Below are 19,681 nucleotides of genomic sequence, written 5' to 3'. Positions count from 1 at the left end.
CATTTCACAATTATTTGTCTGCATTAGGTCTCTATAGAACTGGCTTTGAAAGTTTTCTAAATGTGGTATTGTGAGGGCATGTTATAAATAAATTTAGGCAGTCATAAACAATAGGAAATATTGTATTTGAAGTAATGTAAATATTGTTTGTAACAGTACTAATTTATTTCCAGATATAGTTTGGAAGAAATGCAGAGTTTTCTCCAGCTCAGTTTGTGAATGTATTTATTCCTTCCCACCATCACAGAAGCCATTCCTCAGCCAATTCGATTCACTCCACGTGATATCAAGAAATGGCTGAGCACACTGGATACAGCAAAGGCTATGGGCCCTGACAACATCCCGGCTATCGTGCTGAAGACTTGTGCTCCAGAACTAGCTGCGCCTCTAGCCAAGCTGTTCCAGTTCAGCTACAACACTGGCATCTATCCGACAATGTGGAAAACTGCCCAGGTATGTCCTGTCCACAAAAAGCAGGACAAATCCAACCCGGCCAATTACCACCCTATCAGTCTACTCTCAATCATCAGCAAAGTGATGGAAGGTGTCATCGACAGTGCTATCAAGTGGCACTTACTCACCAATAACCTGCTCACTGATGCCCAGTTTGGGTTCTGCCAAGACCACTCTGCTCCTGACCTCATTACAGCCTTGGTCCAAACATGGACAAAAGAGCTGAATTCCAGAGGTAAGATGAGAGTGACTGCCCTTGACATCAAGGCAGCATTTGACCGAGTCTGGCATCAAGGAGCCCTAGTAAAACTGGAGTCAATGGGAATCAGGGGGAAAACACTCCACTGGCTGGAGTCATACCTCGCACAAAGAAAGATGGTTGTGGTGGTTGAAGGTCAATCATCACAGCCCCAGAACATCGCTGCAGGAGTTCCTCAGGGCAGTGTCCTAGGCCCATCTTCAGCTGCTTCATCAATGACCTTCCCTCCAATATAAGGTCAGAAATGGGGATGTTCGCTGATGACTACACAGTGTTCAGCGCCATTCGCAACTCCACAGATAATGAAGCAGTCCATGTCCGCATGCAACAAGACCTGGATGACGTTCAGGCTTGGGCTGATAAGTGGCAGGTAATATTCGTGCCACAGAAGTGCCAGGCAATGACTATCTCCAATAGAAACTATTGTGTTGTGAGTATTTTTGAATCAGACTAAGGCACATGGAGCGATGAACAAATAAACTTTGATTAACACAGTGACATTCCATTCCCTATGCTTGCAGCTCCATGCGTGCCTGCTCCTCACTCCCCATTATCTAGAGGAGACAGCTCCACTACTTTTGGTGCCTCTGAACTAACATAATGGCTAAGGCGCTCGCCGCTGACCGCAAAGAAAGCTGCCCACAGCGATCTCCGGATCCCTGTGGCGAGAAGTTTGCCTTTCTCGATGTGCAATTGATTGTAGCGCAGTGTAATGGGAATCCCCAGCGAAGAGCTGCAGTGAAGTCAACAAGCTGTCTAAGCAACCAATCACACTGAAGAATTCTCACAGACTGCAAACCAGGAAATGAAAAGTAGCTTTTATCCACATGTTTTAATAATATTACAGAGAGCGAAATAAGGATTGGAACTTTCACATGGGGATAAGGTAGAAGCTGAAATATCATGAAAAAATTGTAATTTTTATCATAATGGAGAAATTTGACATGCCACAAATATAAAAATTAGTTTTTCAGGGCCAGAACATTTGTTGAGCAGTCAATACGCTGTTAAACCCCCAGTTGTACTTATTTCAACAAGGCATAATATTTAATGGGGTATTTAACAGTGATATTAACGTAAAAAAGTCCAGGTTTTCATCAGTTCCATTGATTACATGGATTGCCGGCTCTGCAGGGGTGGGGGTGGGGCGAGGTCCACAGTGCAGCCTGTGTCGGAGCAGTGAATGACTGACCGCTACTTCAGAATTTCCACGTTTAGATGCGCATGCGCTAAATCCTGAAATTGCGGTCAGTTCGCCGTCATTACCCACCACAAAATCCGAGTCAATATTACCAAAGCCCTGTAACCTGCTACATACAATTTTCTGTTTCTGAAAGGATATTTAAATGGGTCCTTTCTATATATAATTTAAGCTGTGAGGATGTAAATAAACTTATTTCCAATATTGCAGAATTCAGTGCACTTTCAAAGAAAATTATTTCTAAGGTAGCTTATACTTTAACCTGTCGCATTTGCTGATTGCTTGCACGTATAAGTCCATATAGTATTTTCTTTCATTCTTGGAAATTGCCACTTTTATCTATCCAATCTTTGAGGTGGTTGAGATAGTTTCACAAAATAATTTCAATCTCATGCACTTTGGATGTCTGTGCTCTGGCAATCTGAGTTGACCTCACTGCCCATTGACAAGGAGTGTTGAAACCTGAAGGAGTGAGTTCAGAGTCACGTCAGTCTCTGGTGGTTCTGGCATATGCACAAGATGATGTCTATTCTGCATCACTAAGTCTTGACAACAAGTGCTTGAGGTGTGGATTCATCACATATGACCATTATTTTACTCATTATGTCCATGATCCAGACCTGATCTCCAAGTCTTGGTAGCTCCCTCAGTCTATGTTATGAATTGAAGTATCCTGTTAGATGTGCCTTGTGTGATTCCTTCCTTTGGCCAGAAATGGCCATTTTGAGTTTTGCTGCAGGCACTGGTAGTCATTCTTAACTGCTCCAAGAACAGTTCTGCAGGGCTGTGCCCATTTGCCAGTGGTATGGTTTGGCATATTAGGAGTCCTAAATGTGAATATTTCAACCTCCTGAGTAAATTGTTTACAGATTATATTTTTTTCTCTGCCTCATATTATTTGACAAATATCTGAGCTGCTCACAATTTGAACAAATCTATCTTCTTTTGCAAATGCATCAAAGGCCAGAGTATGTGAAATTACCTGTTCTGGTATGTCATGATGTGGAATTTATCAATTGCAGATGTTGCACAATAACTTGTGACATTGTTTATGTACTGACTGCAAAAAGCGAAAAAAATAACCTACAACCAAAAGATTTCTGCAGTCAACCAGATCGCGTCCACCTTTCTGCCAAAGCCATTTCAGTAGAGTAGATGATCTGAACTGGGTTTGTATTTTCCTCAAAACAATTCAAACAGTTCTGAATTATTTCTTTGAATTGTTTACTTAAGCCAGACCATTTGTATGGCTTATTGATCATGCTTTCTATATTGCCTGATGCCTTGTCGTTCAGTGTGCACTTTCCCTAGTATTTCAACAACAACAACTTGTACTTATATAGTGTCTTTAATGTAGTAAATCGCCCCAAGACGCTTCACCGGAGCGTTATAAAACAAAATTTGGCACCAAGCCACAAAAGGAGATAACCAAAAGCTTGGTCAAAGAGGTAGGTTTTAAGGGGCATCTTAAAGGAGGAAAGAGAGGTAGAGAGGCGGAAAGGTTTAGGGAGGGAATTCCAGATCTTGAGGCTTCAGCAGCTGGTTGAGCGATTAAAATCGGGGATGCTCAAGAGGACAAAATTGGAGGAGCGCAGATAAATTGGAAGGTTGTATTTCAGATATTTCGGATCACATTGATGTGAAAATCACTGGACAAATGCCTTTCAAACATAATCTATCTTAGACTGATAGTTCACTTCTCACAGGACAGTATAGTTTCAATCTGCCTATCTGCTCCTGATTTTATGGCCAACCTTCCACTCAGTATTCCATATTTAGACTGCAAACTTTGTCATATTGTAGCTGAGTCATTATTTCACTTGATGGCAGGTTTTGAACAATCAGGATTTTCTGTTCTTATTTTGGATTTCCAACATCTGCAGTATTTTGCTATCGTTATATAAGCGTCTGTCTGTCATTCCTGATATTGGAGATTGGGACAGAGTGTCATTTGTCCGGTCCTTTCCTGGCACATGAGAAATTGTATGTGAGAACCTTCTGAGCATAAGTAAAATCTTTTTGGCAATTCATCCACACTTTTAGAACACAACAATGATATTAGTAGCTCGTGGTCAGTCTCAAGGTGGAAAATAATCTGCCAGGATAATTAAATGCTCAGTGCATGTTTTTAAATCTCCCAAGATGTTTGGTGTTGAGCAGTAAGAAAGAAAGAAAGACTTGCATTTATATAGCACCTTTCACAACCACTGGATGTCCCAAAGCGCTTTACAGCCAATTAAGTACTTTTTGAAGTGAACACACTGTTGTAATATAGGAAACGCGGCAGCCAATTTTGCACACAGCAAACTCCCACAAACAGCAATGACCAGATAATCTGTTTTAGTGATGTTGGTTGAGGGATAAATATTGGCCAGGACATGGTGCATATAGGTACCAACGATATAGGCCGTCGTCATATGTGTCTTCACACTGTTCCCTTTGGGGAACTGTATGAAGTGGTGGAAGGATTTCTGGCCGCGATTAACGCTCCTTCCGTGACCGTAACCATCTTCGTACCAGCCATTAGGGTGGTTAGTCCTATGGCGGGAGGGTTTTACAGGCTCCCACAACCCATACGAGGGGGGGGCCACCCACACCCACAGACACAAGTATCCCGCTGGATGTCAACCCAGAATTTAGAGCCGGAGCTCCGACTCCACTTGCCGGGACTGTCTGGAGCGGGGTTCGAAACCCTACACCTTCTGGCCCAGCGGTGGGGATGCTACCGCTACACCAAAGGCCCACTCCCACGATATAGGTAAAAAATGGGATGAGGTCCTAAAAGCTGAATATAGGGAGTTAGGAGGTAATTTTAAAAATAGGACCTCAAAGGTAGTAATCTCAGGATTGCTACCAGTGCCATGTGCTAGTCAGAGTAGAAATATAAGGATATTTAAGATGAATACGTGGCTAGAGGAATGGTGCAAGGGGGAGGGATTCAAATTCCTGGGACCTTGGAACCGGTTCTGGGGGAGGTGGGACCAGTACAAACTGGACGGTTTACACCTGGGTGGGACTGGGACCGGTGTCCTAGGGGGAGTGTTTGCTAGTGCTGTCGGGGAGGGTTTAAACTAAAATGGCAGGGGGTTGGGAACCTGTGCAGGGAGACAGAGGAAAGGGAAGCAAGGATAGAAACAAAAGACAGGAAGGAGAAAAGCAAAAATGGAAGGCAGAGAAATCAAGGGTGTAAATCAAACAAGGCTACAGTAAATAATAATTCTAAACGGACTAAGAGTGTTAAAAAACAAGCCTGAAGGCTTTGTGTCTTAATGCGAGGAGCATTCGTAATAAGGTGGATGAATTAGCGGCACAAATAGATGTAAATGGATATGATGTAATTGGAATTACAGAGGCATGGCTCCAGGGTGACCAAGGCTGGGAATTCAACATCCAGGGGTATTCAATATTCAGGAGGGACAGACAAAAAGGAAAAGGAGGTGGAGCAGCATTGCTGGTTAAAGAGGCGATTAACACAATAGTAAGGAAGGATATTAGCTCTGATGATGTGGAATCTGTATGGGTAGAGCTGAGAAATACCAAGGGGCAGAAAACGTTAGTGGGAGTTGTATACAGACCCCCAAACAATAATGCTGAGATTGGGGATGGCATTAAATGGGAAATTAGAGATGCGTGCAATAAGGGCACAGCAGTTATCATGGGTGACTTTAATCTACATATAGATTGGGCTAACCAAATTAGTAAATGATGCTGTGGAGGAGGAATTCCTAGAGTGTATATGGGATGGTTTCCTGGACCAATATGTCGAGGAACGAACTAGAGATCAGGACATCTTGGACTGGGTATTATGTAATGAGAAAGGATTAATTAGCAATGTTGTTGTGTGAGGCCCCTTGGGGAGGAGTGATCATAATATGATAGAATTCTTCATTATGAAGGAGAGTGAAGTAGTTGACTCAGAGACTAGGGTCCTGAATTTAAATAAAGGAAACTACGATGTTATGAGGCGCGAGTTGGCTAGGATGGATTGGGGAACGTTACTTAAAGGGTTGACGGTGGATAGGCAATGGCAAACATTTAAAGATCACATGGATGAACTACAGAATTTGTTCACCCCTGTTTGGCATAAAAATAAAACAGAAAAGGTGACTCAACCGTGGCTAACAAGGGAAATTAGGGATAACATAAGATCCAAGGAGTGGACATATAAATTGGCCAGAACAAGCAGCAAAACTGAGGATTGGGAGCAGTTTATGATTTAGCAGAGGATGACAAAGGGATTAATTAAGAGGGGGGAAATAGAATATGAGAGTAAGCTTGCAGGGAACATAAAAACTGACTGTAAAAGCTTCTATAGAGATGTGAAGAGAAAAATATTGGTGAAGTCAAGCGTAGGTCCCTTGCAGTCAGAATCAGCGGCATTTATAATGGGGAACAAAGAAATGGCTGACCAATTAAATACATACTTTGGTTCTGTCTTCACAAAGGAGGACACAAATAAACTTCAAGAGATTTCGGGGAACATTGGGTCTAATGAGAGGGAGGAATTGAATGAAATCAGTATTTGTAGGGAAATGGTGTTAAGGAAATTGATGGGATTGAAGGCCAATAAATCCCATGGGCCTAGGGTACTTAAGGAAGTGGCCCTAGAAATAGTAGATGCATTGCTGGTCATCTTCCAAAATTCTATAGACTCTGGAATAGTTCCCACAGATTGGAGGGTAGCTAATGTAACCCCACTATTTAAAAAAGGTGGTAGAGAGAAAACGGGGAATTATAGGGGGAGAAATTGGGTGAGTAGCACCACCTTTTAGCACCTAAAGAGGCAGGCAGTGGCTGTAGCGCCACTGGCTGCGCCTCCCACGATATTCAGGAGGGGCACTAATGGTGGCGTTAGCCTGTTGCACTGCGCCGCCACCGATGACGTCATCGGTGTGCGCAGCGCCCCATTCGCGCCCCATTCACGATATTTGGTAGCGAACGCCACAGTTGCACCGTTCGCTACTCGCGCCTGGTTCACGGGGCATTACTGTGCCGGCAGCGGCGCAAGTTAAGGTGGAGGTGCGGGGCGGCCGCTTTTTCGGCGGCCACCTGCCAGCACCTCCATCCCCGGCCTCCTAAACCCCCCCCCCTGCGGCATTGCCGGCTGTTTCCCGAGAGCCCGGCACTTCTCCTTGGTGCCGGGCTCATTTGCCGGCACTCGCGAGCGGGGATCGTGCTGTTGCAGGCACCTCCCCCTTAACAGTGGGAGGAAGGCCTGCAGTACCGCAGCGTGCCATGCTGCAGTGTGTGGCGCTGCGGCATGTTGCACTGCGATAATCAGTTTCAGCGCCCTAAGAGGGATGCGGAGCACCTCGAGCCTCGCCCCGTGTCCCTCGAGGGGCACTGAAACTGAATTTCTGGCAATCGGTATTACTCCGATCGCTGCACTAAATCCTGCGCTCAGGCGACTTTTGCGCCACTTTGGCGCCCTAACCCAATTTCTAGGCCATAGACCGGTAAGCCTGACATCAGTAGTGGGGAAAATGCTAGAGTTCATTATAAAAGATGTAATAGCAGAGCACTTGGAAAACAGTGACAGGGTTGGACAAAGTCAACATGGATTTACAAAAGGTAAATCATGCTTGACTAATCTACTGGAATTTTTTGAGGATGTAACTCATAGAATAGATAAGGGAGAACCAGTGGATGTGGTGTATTTGGACTTTCAGAAGGCTTTCGATAAGGTCCCGCATAAGAGATTGGCGTGCAAAGTTAAAGCACATGGGATTGGGGGTAAGGTACTGACTTGAATAGAGAACCGGTTGGCAGACAGGAAGCAAAGAGTTGGAATAAACAGGTCTTTTTTCGAGTGGCAGGCAGTGACTAGTGGGATACCGCAGGGATCGGTGCTAGGACCCCAGCTATTCACAATATATATTAATGATCTAGACGAGGGAACTAGATGTGATATCTCCAAGTTTGCAGACGAAACAGAGCTGGGTGGGCGTGTGTGCTGTGAGGAGGATGCAGAGAAACTCCAGTATGATTTGGACAGGTTGGATGATTGGGCAGATGCATGGCAGATGCAGTTTAATGTGGATAAATGCAAGGTTATCCACTTTGGTGGCAAAAACAAGAAGACAGATTATTATCTGAACGGCAATAGATTGGGAGAAGGGGAAGTGCAATGAGACCTGGGTGTCCTTGTGCACCAGTCGCTAAAGGTAAGCATGCAGGTGCAGCAGGCGGTTAAGAAGGCAAATGCTATGTTGGCCTTCATAGCGAGAGGATTCGAGTACAGGAGCAAGGATGACTTGCTGCAGTTGTACAGGGCCTTGGTGAGGCCACACCTTGAGTATTGTGTGCAGTTTTGGTCGCCTTATCTGAGGAAGGATGTTCTTGCCATGGAGGGAGTGCAGCAAAGATTTACCAGACTGATACCTGGGATGGCAGGAATGATGTATGAAGAGAGATTGAGTCGATTAGGCTTATATTCACTGGAGTTTAGAAGAATGAGAGGGGATCTCATTGAAACTTATAAAATTCTAACAGGACTAGACAGACTAGATGCAGGAAGGACGTTCCCGATAGCAGCGGATGCCAGAACCAGGGGTCACGGTCTAAGGATAAAGGGTAAGCCATTTAGGACTGAGATGAGGAGGAATTTCTTCACCCAGAGAATGGTGAACCTGTGGAATTCTCTACCACAGAAGGCAGTTGAAGCCAACTTTATAAATATATTCAAGAAGGAGTTAGATATATGTCTTAAGGCTAAAGGGATCAAGGGATATGGGAAGAAAGCAGGGACAGGATACTGAATTTGGATGATCAGCCATGATCTCATTAAATGGCGGAGCAGGCTCGAGGGGCCGAATGGCCTACTCCTGCTCCTATCTTCTATGTTTCTATGGGGATAGCTCCCCTGCTCTTCTTCGAAATAGTACCATGGGATCTTTGATATCCACCTGAGAGGGCAGACGGTGCCTTGGTTTAATGTCTCATTCAAAAGACAGCACCTCCAACAGTGCAGCACTCCCTCAGCACTGCACTGGAGTATCAGCCTAGATTTTTGCACACAAGGCTCTGGATTGGCACTTTGAACCCACAACCTTCTCACTTAGAGGCAAGAGTGCTGCCAACTGAGCCACAGCTGACACTGTGCACAGTACCCCAACTAAGGGCATAGGAAGTGATTTGTGGTTCACTGATTCCATTGGGCAGGAGGCGTGCAGGGCAAGCCTGCATTTGCCTGATGGAACTGGTCCAAGGCCACACCAATTTTCATGGTCAGACCTCATTTCCATACTGAAATTTCCAGGAAGAACCTGCTAGATTATGACAAAATGAGCTTCTACCTGAGAAATTACTGTTCCATCCTGGCAATTTTCTCTTTTGCCCTGTGTAGCATTGGAATAGTTATATGCCAGGGAATAGAGTTGGAAAAATGTTTGCAGTGGATTTCGGTTTGATCTGGTATTCCCTTCAGAGATAACCAGTTTATTGAAAAGTTTGGGATACTTCACTTACAAGTACATTTTCTCAATTTCTACTGCATCTATTCTGTACACTGGTCTTGCACAACTGTTCTATGGCTTTGTCTTTGCAATTTCATGGGGTATCTGTCCAGTGTATGTTCAATGAATCATGTTGGTCCATACCAGATTTGGTCACTTTCTATCGTGTAGTCGCTAGTTTTACCAGGTACTGGGATTCCAAAATTACTGCTATGTCATTCCTGTGTCAATCTTGAAAAAAGGCAAGAAATTATTAAGGAGTTATTTCTGTCTTTTTGTTGTATTTCACTCAGGAATATATAATCTTCTCAACACTCTAAAAAGGTACTGGATGGCTTTCTTGTTTTCAACATACTGCCTGTAAGTGTCCTTTCTCTGACATGTAGTCTTTCATATCTCTAACAGGGTGTGCTGCTGCATGTCTGCACCTATAACTGGCTTTCTGTTTATTAGGGAGCTTCTCCATTCATTTCCGCTTTGCTTCAGACTGTACTTAGCTGGGACACCTCTGAGGGTTGCTAAGGAGTGGCCCATGTCTTCAGCTGATCTACAGTTGCTTTCCGACCTGGCTGGATTCCAACTGTTCTTTTTCTTTTTAACTACATTGCTTTATTTTGCCTTCTCCAGTATAAGGCCAGGATCAAACTGGAGTCATTCGAGCACTCTTTCATTTTACGCACCAACCACATTACAAATCATTTTATCGTGTAGTGCGCCATGCTTTCAGGGCTTTGCTCAGTGGTAGAAAACTGTGACAAAAGGGTTTACCGATTTCCCCTTCTCAGTATCTTTTGTTAAATTTTCTCTCCTCAAAATTAAATTTTTGCACACAACAAAATGTCTCTCAGATCTCTGAATGTTCTGGTTGTCTTATAGTTCCCTCTCACCCTGTAGTTTTAAATAAGCAGAAATTCTGCTTTTTCCCTCATCACATATATCAGTGAGTAGATCTGAATCTCCTTATCCTTTTTGCAAAAAATAGAAGCTCAAATCTTTAAATAAATTTAGCCATGCCTCTTTTTTAAATTAAAATTTCTGGGTGACGTAATTGAAATGCAACTGTTTTTCCTGCTCTCTGTCTTTTTATTGCTGTCACTTAACAGACATTGCCCCAACTGCATTTCAGCACAGGTTCTATTTTGTTTGAGTCTCTCTTGCATGTAGTCTGGTCTTTTTTATTCTTGATTTGTTTTTTGAATAAGCTTACGAGTTGTAATTGTGAGATGTTCTGGCTTCATTTAATCAGAGACAAACATGTAGAGTAACAAACAAGTGAGTTTTAATTAACACAAAGACATTTCAGTTCCCATGCTTGCAGCTCCATTCCTGTTTGTTCCTAACTCTCTGCTATGTGCAGGAGGCAACCTCTCTTAACTCTGGGATACATGAAATAGCATAATGTATTAGCATAGCCCTGTAACCTGGAAAACCCTACAGCAACAATAATAGGGAGCTAGTATGTGCTGTCTCCTTGGATAAAAGAAAGGTCAGGAGAAAGTGTCATTACTTTTTTGGCATTTCTCTTACTTTACTCAACAAAAAATAAAATTAAAACATTTTTCTTAAGATCCTGTCTTGTCATTGTAATAACTATCTGATATAATGCATCCTCTGCATGCTTGAACTCAGGAAAACCTTTTATTTCAATTTTGTTTTCTAAATTAAAATAAAGTTTCCAGATGCTTACTAGTTCCTCTGCACTTAACATTTGATTTTCTACTAGCAATAAATCCAACATGTCATTAGAGCAAAAATCTGTGTTTCTCTGTGAACATGACAGTCGGCCAGGGATGAGAACAAAATGCAATTTAGCTCCCCTGTGCAAATGCAAAACATAGAGGAGAACGGTATTGCTGTCAGCGTGGGAGAGTTTGGTATATTAGATTATACGTGTAATCTGTATAAAAAATGTAAATTATGAACAAACTATATTATTACATCATGCCTATATCCAAGAATATATATTATACAAAATCTGTACATATGAATATTATCAAATTAGCATTCACACATATTTGGAATAAAAATGACCAAAAAATCATTTTTATTGATATGAAAGGAATAGGTGTTAATAAGGTTGGTAGGCCAGTTTTTCTTTAATTCAATGTACCAATATTTTATTAAATCTTTAATGGTCCACAAAGTATTCAGTAGTTTAAAATGTTTACAATTTAAACTGTGCTTCTTGCCTGGATACAAAGTTTTGACATTTGATTTATTTCAAAGCTAGTGAGATTTGTCTGAGATCAAATTCGAAAAATGTTTCCATTGCTTACAAGGTGGAATAATATATTCTGTGCCCCCGACTCTTCGAACGGCCACTGGTTACACTGGCACTGTTGAGTGAGTGCCAATTCTATTCATATTCATGTGAAGATCTGGGTCTTGCCCAGAAAAATGAAAACCGTACATCTCTAAACAAATTATATTTTGAAGTGTTTTTTGCTTGGTGAATTTTTGTGCTCATTCTTGTGGGGGTTGTTGATAGTAGAGAATGGAATATCTTCTGCTTCTGGTACCCAATGTCAGCATCAAGGACAATGCCTGGTCAGCGACAGCATAGCTAGATACAGAGTATAGTTCCTTCTACTCTGCTGCAACTTCAGAAGACGATGCCATATTCCATCTCCCAGACCAGTCCATCCTCTTAGTGACACAAAAGCAAAATACTGCGGATGCTGGAAATCTGAAATAAAAACAGAAAATGCTGGAAACACTCAGCAGGTCAGGCAGTATCTGTGGAGAGAGAGAAATCCTCTTAGTGCGATTGCTAACTTAGTGCCAATTGAGACTCATCAAACTAATTTGTCAGATACAAGTATCCAATCAGTGTTGGCTGAGAACTGAAAGGACACTGCAATGATCTTCTGTTTTATCCATTCCCCACAGTGGACCTTTCAATTTAAATTTTTCTCAGAGGAGAAAGTAAGTCTGGGCAGCGCTTTTTATACAAAATAACAAGCCAGCCATGTAATTTTAGATCTGCTCTTAGCCAGAACTGAAGCCACAGCCCCATTGTTTCCACTGGGATGTAGGGGAATGCTCCCCATCAGTGATGTCACAGTGTGGTCTAGCAGAAAGGCAGAACTGACTGCACGTGCCTACCATTGACTCAGATTTTCTAAGTACTCTGTTTTTTAATATGAAATGGGACAGTCCTTTGAATAAAAGGTACTCTTCTTAAACTTGCCATCCTCTGTAGAACAAGTATTTTTAAATAATCTAGTTTAAAATGATAAACTTTATCACCACTTAGCGATCATTGAAACTTAAGCCCTTTGAGGCCTGTTTTAACCCATTGCCAAAATTTAAAAAAGAGAAAGTAGCTGCTTTGCATTTGTTAATTTTATCCATCCAACTAAAGAAATTAAACATTTTTTCTATATATTTATTAGGAAATCTAAAAAAAGCCATCTCCACAGCAGTCATGTATTAGGAAACAATTATGAACTATTCGTAAGAAATGTCTGAAGATCAATGTGCTTGTTAAAACAAGACCATTTTTAATCAATTGTTTCAAACTTCCATTTCTGACTGAGTTGATCGGTTTGGACTTTCAAGATAGGCTGTTTTAAAATTGTAGACTCGCTTTTCAACACTGGCAAGTTGTCTTTTAAAGTCGAGACAGTCAAAAAATTAACCAACATGCTTGAGTGTTGAAGAGTATGTCCAATTTCAGAAGTTATTGTGCAGTTAGAAACTACAATACATTCATGTTTCATACCTTTGGAAAACAATATTGATGTTTTAAATATGAATTACTGCCTCATATTGGATTAGACGAATCTCAAAAATGCTGAGAGGTACTGAAAATTTGACCATGATTAATTTCTTATAAAATTGTTGCTACTGTGTAATTTTGAAGGGTTTTGGTTGTATCAGTGGAATATAGGTATGTTTTCCATGTTAATGTAATTCTGTGTTAGATAATGGAGTTCATTTTTGTCACAAGAGTATTCTGTATTTTATTTTTGGCTTTAACATCCCAAAACACACACAGTGGCAATTAATCACAGTACTGCCATCATCACCATCACTGCCACAGTCATGATCATCAGCACCTTTTTATCATCGTTACTGCTTTACTGCAACTGCCTCACTCATATCACCATTACTACTGCCTGTATCAGCTAGATTTTACCATCTATCATAACTGTCATTACTCTGTGCCTCCTTCTATTACAGCATTACATATTGACAAGATTATGTTCAGATATTTAATGACCCTGAATGTTTAGTTAGATTGAGTATGTCTTTTGCATTATTTGTTAGCCATTCTCTTTTCAGCCACAATAAATTAATGCAGTTGTTATTTTAGTAAATGTTAAAAGCAAGGGACAGGCAATCACTGTGTTGCTACTTCATCTTACACGGTGAAGTACTGTGCAATATTAGCATATGAATGCATTAACGCCTTTGTTAAAATAGCAGCCAGAGGAATTTCATACAAATGCATTAATGTGTTTGTATATTAATATTGCTTAATGCAATTTCACTCCATTAGCATTTGAATGCATATACCAGCACACAATTCTATGGCAATAGTGAAACCGCAGAGGTTTAAGTTACTGGGAATCTTATGCTGAAAAATAATAGAGTAAACAGTTTATTAAACAATAAAGATGAACAACTTGGCATAAAATTCAAGCAACAAATGTATCTTTGTGCTACAATCCCATGGAAGTGAATATACTTGTGCAAAAAAAAAGGTAACATTGGGCCATCATTTCCTGTGGTGGGACATCAAACAACATCTGCCGTTAGTTAGATGTGCTCTTGCACATTTAGGTTTTTAATTTTTGTGTGGCAAGTTGCTGAAAGTGCAAGCTGATAACAGTGCAACGAGGGAAACCGGGCATCAGGGAACTGAATGAACACGGTAAGCAACTGTATATCTCCTTAACCAATTAGATTGAAGGATTGCGAAATTAATAGCACTAGGACTGAAAAGGAAGTGTCAATTAGAGTGGATGAGTTCAGTGTCAAATCAGATACAGAAAGAGAAATAAAGAGAGGGAAATAAAGATTGGATTAAAAGAGAGAAAAAAGAGACAGAAAAGAAAAGTAAAAATTAAATTTACATTTAAAATTTTACATTTTAAAAATCTCCGACAAGAATTATAATACTTAATTTCCAGTGCCAGGGAGGTTGATTGGGAGTAATTAACACTTACCACATCATTAAAAGGGTTCTTGGACTGGAATGGACAAGACTTAACTTTCTGTGGCGAGTTTAGTTTGTATCTGCCATGCAAATACGCCATTCAATGCATTTCAATGGTGAGGCAGATGCTTTTGTGAAGCTGACGGCGATTGGCGCATCTCAGACTGCAACTTTTGAATATCCACGTTTAACCGCGCATCTGTCCTTCATTTGAAGTTGCTGTATCATTTATGCATAATTAACAGCGATTGCCATTAGCCTCACCTTTATTTTGACAGCAAAATCTGGCCCAACGTATTTTGATCAATTAAACTTCCACCACCCTGTCAGCAAATGTCACTGGAATAGTCCATGCACTTCACATTTCTTTCATGTAAGAAATATATTGGCCCTTTGAACTTGTTGAAGTACCTACACTTGCATAAAGTTTTACAAAATACCACCCAATAACAATAAATCAATTGGCAATTTTCTATCTTGCACCTTTTAAATTCTGATTTTGTTATATGCCATCTGGGTTGCAAAACTCCAGCTCAGTATTTAAGCTATTGAGTTGGGAATAAATGTTTTCTAAGTACTTTGTTAATTTGTACTTGGCAACGGAAGTGCTTCTTATATCTAAAGTGAGCTGGCAATGGAGTGAGATGGGAAAAGAGTGAGAACAATACTTCTAAAATAGGAATTTGGCTAGAGTAGGAATTAGGAATTGAGGGAAGGAGGAACAAGGTAGTTTAATTGAAATAATAAGGGGATAAAAGACATAATTGTAAAACTTAATATAAGCTAACATGGATAGTAAGAATGGCAACACAAGAAGGGACAGGCCACAAAAGACCACAAGAAGGGACAGTGATTGTTCTGGACTTATTACATGCAGATAGCACCCTCTAGTGGGAGTTAGTGTATAGCAGTGTTAGTGTATAGCATTAGATTATTTGACCTTCCTGTTTTGACCCGGAAGTAGTATTCCAGGAAGAACCTGGCAAAGTTATGAAAAAAGCTACATGAGGGATTCTCAATCCGGTTCCATCTCATCTCATACGCTAGGCAAGACGCAATGTCTGTGAGTATCTGTGTTTAATAACAGGATAGCAACCTTGTCAGTGTAGTATTTGACAATACCTTGTTTATAAGAAGTTATTAGTTGTTAGTTACCGAAGTTTAGCTCCAGTGCTATTTAGTTATACAATTAGTCTATTCTATTGTTATAAACATGTTTATATCTTATGTAACATCTAATGTATAGTACTCAGTTCTATGTACAAAACATACTTTGTCTTTGTTTACAGTTTCACAAATTTGTTCAAGTAAAGCTTCAAAACAGCAAGCCCGCTTCTCGAGGAATTATTTGAATGAGTGTTTAGCTGGCTGGATAACTAGACAGGAGCACGTCTAGCGAGACCAGTACAGTGAAAAGACAGCAATATGGCTAGCTGTGAAGAGAGGAGATCCTCCACGTGGAGCAGCAAGGACTCCGAGTAGGCCATCACGGCAGAGCCAGCTTAAGTCTTCACCTTGTACACCACACTTGCCTCACATCAACATGTCAGAAGGTAATACCGAAAACGCTACTCAGTGAGTAGAAGACCTTAAACAGTTAGATGAAACTGTAGAATGTGACAATCTGCCTATAAGCTCTCATTGCTACAGATCATCAGCTGGTTCTAGATCGCCAGCTGGTTCACAGTCATCAGCCGGCTCACGGTCATCAGGTGGTTCTAGGGTAAGTATGGCCATCGCCAAAGCACGGGCTAAGCTAGAAGCAGCCCAAGCCAGAGCTGCACATGCCGACAAAGAAATAGAAATAAAAGTTGAACAGGCCCGTCTCGAAGCTGAAATAAAAGCCGACCGGGCCCGTCTCAAAGCTGACCAGGCCCATCTCCAAGGTGGACGCCAGGCTGAACAGGCCCGTCTCCAAGCCACATTAGACGCTCTACAGGAAGAAAAAGAGATAGATGCTGCATTAGCTGAGGCACAAGTATTCGAGGCAATTTTAGTGGAAGCTGATCCTGAGACAGCTAACAAACCTTTAATTCCCATTCCGTGGCAGAGTCGATGACAGTGCACCAGAGATTACGTGAGCGACCAAGCCGACATACAGTTTACGAGAGAGAGGGATGAAGACCCGCACATCTCTACAGACTCAAGCACTTCATATAACATGCTCCATGTCACCAATCAAGGTCAAAATGGACAGCGTGCCTCAAGTCACAGGATCCTCCCCTGCAAAACAGAGGACACGGTGCAGAGGAATGGAGCGCTGAAGAGAAAAAGTCAACAGGAAACCCCCTCTCGTTTCCTTGAGACCCCCAACAGAGCCCCTACTCAAGGCAACCCTGGCATAGGTCCCAGCACCTACGACCTTGCCAAATACCTTGCACGCAGCCAGCTGGTGACTACAGGTTTAACCACGTTCGATGACAGGCCGGAGAATTATCGGGCTTGGAAGTCCTCCTTCCACGGTGCCATATCGGGCTTAGACCTGTCTGCAGGAGAAGAGCTCGACCTCCTTATCAAATGGCTCGGCCCAGAGTCTGCCGGACAGGCACGCAGGATAAAAGCGGTCAATGTGGTACATCCGCCAGCGGGGTTGAAGATGGCTTGGGCGAGGCTGGAAGAAATCTACGGCTCGCCTGAAGCCATTGAAAGGGCTCTCTTTGCCAGGTTGGAGAACTTTCCGAAGTTGACAAATAAGGAACCCCAGAAGCTCCGCGACCTTGGAGATCTGCTGTCGGAACTCGAAGCCGCAAAGCAGGACGGCTACCTGCCCGGCCTATCATACTTAGGCACTTCCAGAGGGGTAAGTCCCATTGTTGAGAAGCTTCCATTCAATCTGCAGGAGAAGTGGATATCATTCGGGTCAGAGTTCAAGCTAAAGCACAACGTTACCTTCCCTCCATTCTCTGTGTTTGCCAACTTCATCCGTAAAGAAGCCAAAGCTAGGAACGACCCCCCTTCAACCTCTTCTCCTCCCACACAGCACTTGCCAGGAGAGATAAGTTTGACAGACATGGAAAGACACCAATATATGTCCACAAAGTGCAAGTGTCTTCAACAGAGAACATGAAGGATCAGAAGAAATCTGAGGATATGAGCAAACAAAGCCCCATCCACAGCAAGCCCCATCCATTAAAGAAGTGCAGAGGCTTCAGAGAGATGTCCCTGGAAGACCGCAAACAGTATCTTAAACAGAACTCTATATGTTTCAAGTGCTGCTCTTCCACGAACCATCTCGCCAAGAACTGCAAGGTAGATGCAAAATGCACAGAATGTGAAAGTGATCGGCACATTTCAGCACTCCACCCAGGCCCAGCCCCTTGGAAGTCAGAGTCGCCTCCTCCCGCCTCAGAGCACGGCGGGGAGAGAGAGGGAGCTGCTGGTCCGGAGATTACATCCAAGTGCACCGAGCTGTGTGGAGAAGGAGTGAGCGCAAGAGCATGCTCCAAGATATGCCTCGTTAATGTGTACCCTGTAGGACATCGCCAGGAATCTGAAAAGATGTATGCCATACTAGACGAACAAAGCAATCGTTCTCTAGCAAGATCCGAGTTCTTCGACATCTTCAAGGTCAAAGGAAGTCCGTCGCCTTACACGCTGAAGACGTGTGCTGGACTTTCAGAGACAGCCAGCAGGAGGGCCTGCGGTTATGTTGTTGAGTCAGCCGATGGGAAGATTAGTCTCCCCCTTCCTACACTCATCGAATGTAATCAAGTCCCCGACAACCGTTCTGAGATTCCCACTCCGAATGCAGCTCATCACCATCGTCATCTGAGACGCATTGCAGACGAGATCCCACCTCTTGATCCAGACGCAGACATACTTCTGTTGTTGGGAAGGGACATCCTGAGGGTACATAAGATAAGGAAACAGATCAATGGTCCACATGATGCCCCTTTCGCCCAAAGGCTAGACCTCGGTTGGGTCGTTGTTGGAGACGTGTGCCTCAGGGGTGCTCACAAGCCATCACAGGTGCGCACACTCAAGACTTCTATCTTGGAGAATGGTCGTCCAAGCTACCTTACCCCATGCAGTAGTCAGATCCGAGTGACAGAGAAGTTCAGTCATATGGCCCAGCCTCAGAACTCCCCAGCGCTGATCTCCACAGACAGCACACAGATGATGCTCACTGGAGAGAACCCGGGTCAGTCAGTCTTCTGTCGCACCGCCAACGACCACAAACTTGCTCCATCGATCGACGACATGAGATTCCTCCAGATTATGGACAATGAGGTCTCTCGTGACAGCTCTAACAGCTGGGTTGCACCCTTACCCTTCCAGAACCCCAGACGACGGCTGCCGAACAACAGGGAGTATGCCTATAATCGTCTTAACTCACTCCGTTGCACACTAGAGAAGAAGCCGAAGATGAAAGCACACTTCCTAGAGTTTGTCAAGAAAATGCTTGTCAACGATCATGCAGAGATAGCTCCTCCACTCCAGGAAGGCCAAGAGTGTTGGTACCTCCCTTCCTTCGGAGTCTATCACCCCAAAAAGCCGAAACAGGTCCACGTGGTGTTTGACTCCAGTGCACCATATCAGGGAGTCTCTCTCAACGATGTACTCCTCACAGGGCCCGATCTCAACAACAGCCTCTTGGGGGTACTCATGAGATTCAGGAAAGAGCCTGTCACCATCACTGCCGATATCCAGCACGTTTCACTGCTTTGTAGTGAGAAGACCACAGGGACTTCCTCTGCTTCCTGTGGTATCGCAACAACAACCCCAACAGAGACATTGTGGACTACAGAATGCACGTCCATGTCTTTGGGAATAGCCCGTCTCCTGCTGTCGCCATATACGGACTAAGGAAGGCTGCCAAGGAAGAAGAAGATGACTTTGGCAGTGATGTGAGAGGGTTCATCGAACGAGAGTTCTACGTCGACGATGCACTGAAGTTATCCCTGACTGAAACGGAGGCCATCAGTACCCTTGGACGAGCTCAGGAACTACTTGCACTATCCAACCTCAGGCTGCATAAGATAGCCTCTAACAGACCAGCAGTGATGGAGGCATTCCCCCTGAAGATCGTGCTAAGGACGTCAAAGATCTAGACCTCTTCACTGATGACCTCCCCCTACAGCCTAGCCTAGGAGTGTCTTGGAACATAGCAACAGACACGTTCACGTTCCAAGCCTTAGATGACAAGAAAC

This window comes from Somniosus microcephalus, chromosome 1 (genome assembly GCF_052327205.1).
Source record: "Somniosus microcephalus isolate GS21.2 chromosome 1, FLI_Smic_1.0, whole genome shotgun sequence".
Classification (NCBI taxonomy): domain Eukaryota; kingdom Metazoa; phylum Chordata; class Chondrichthyes; order Squaliformes; family Somniosidae; genus Somniosus; species Somniosus microcephalus.
The sequence above is the reverse complement of the archived record's forward strand: the minus strand, read 5'-3'. Positions refer to the sequence as shown.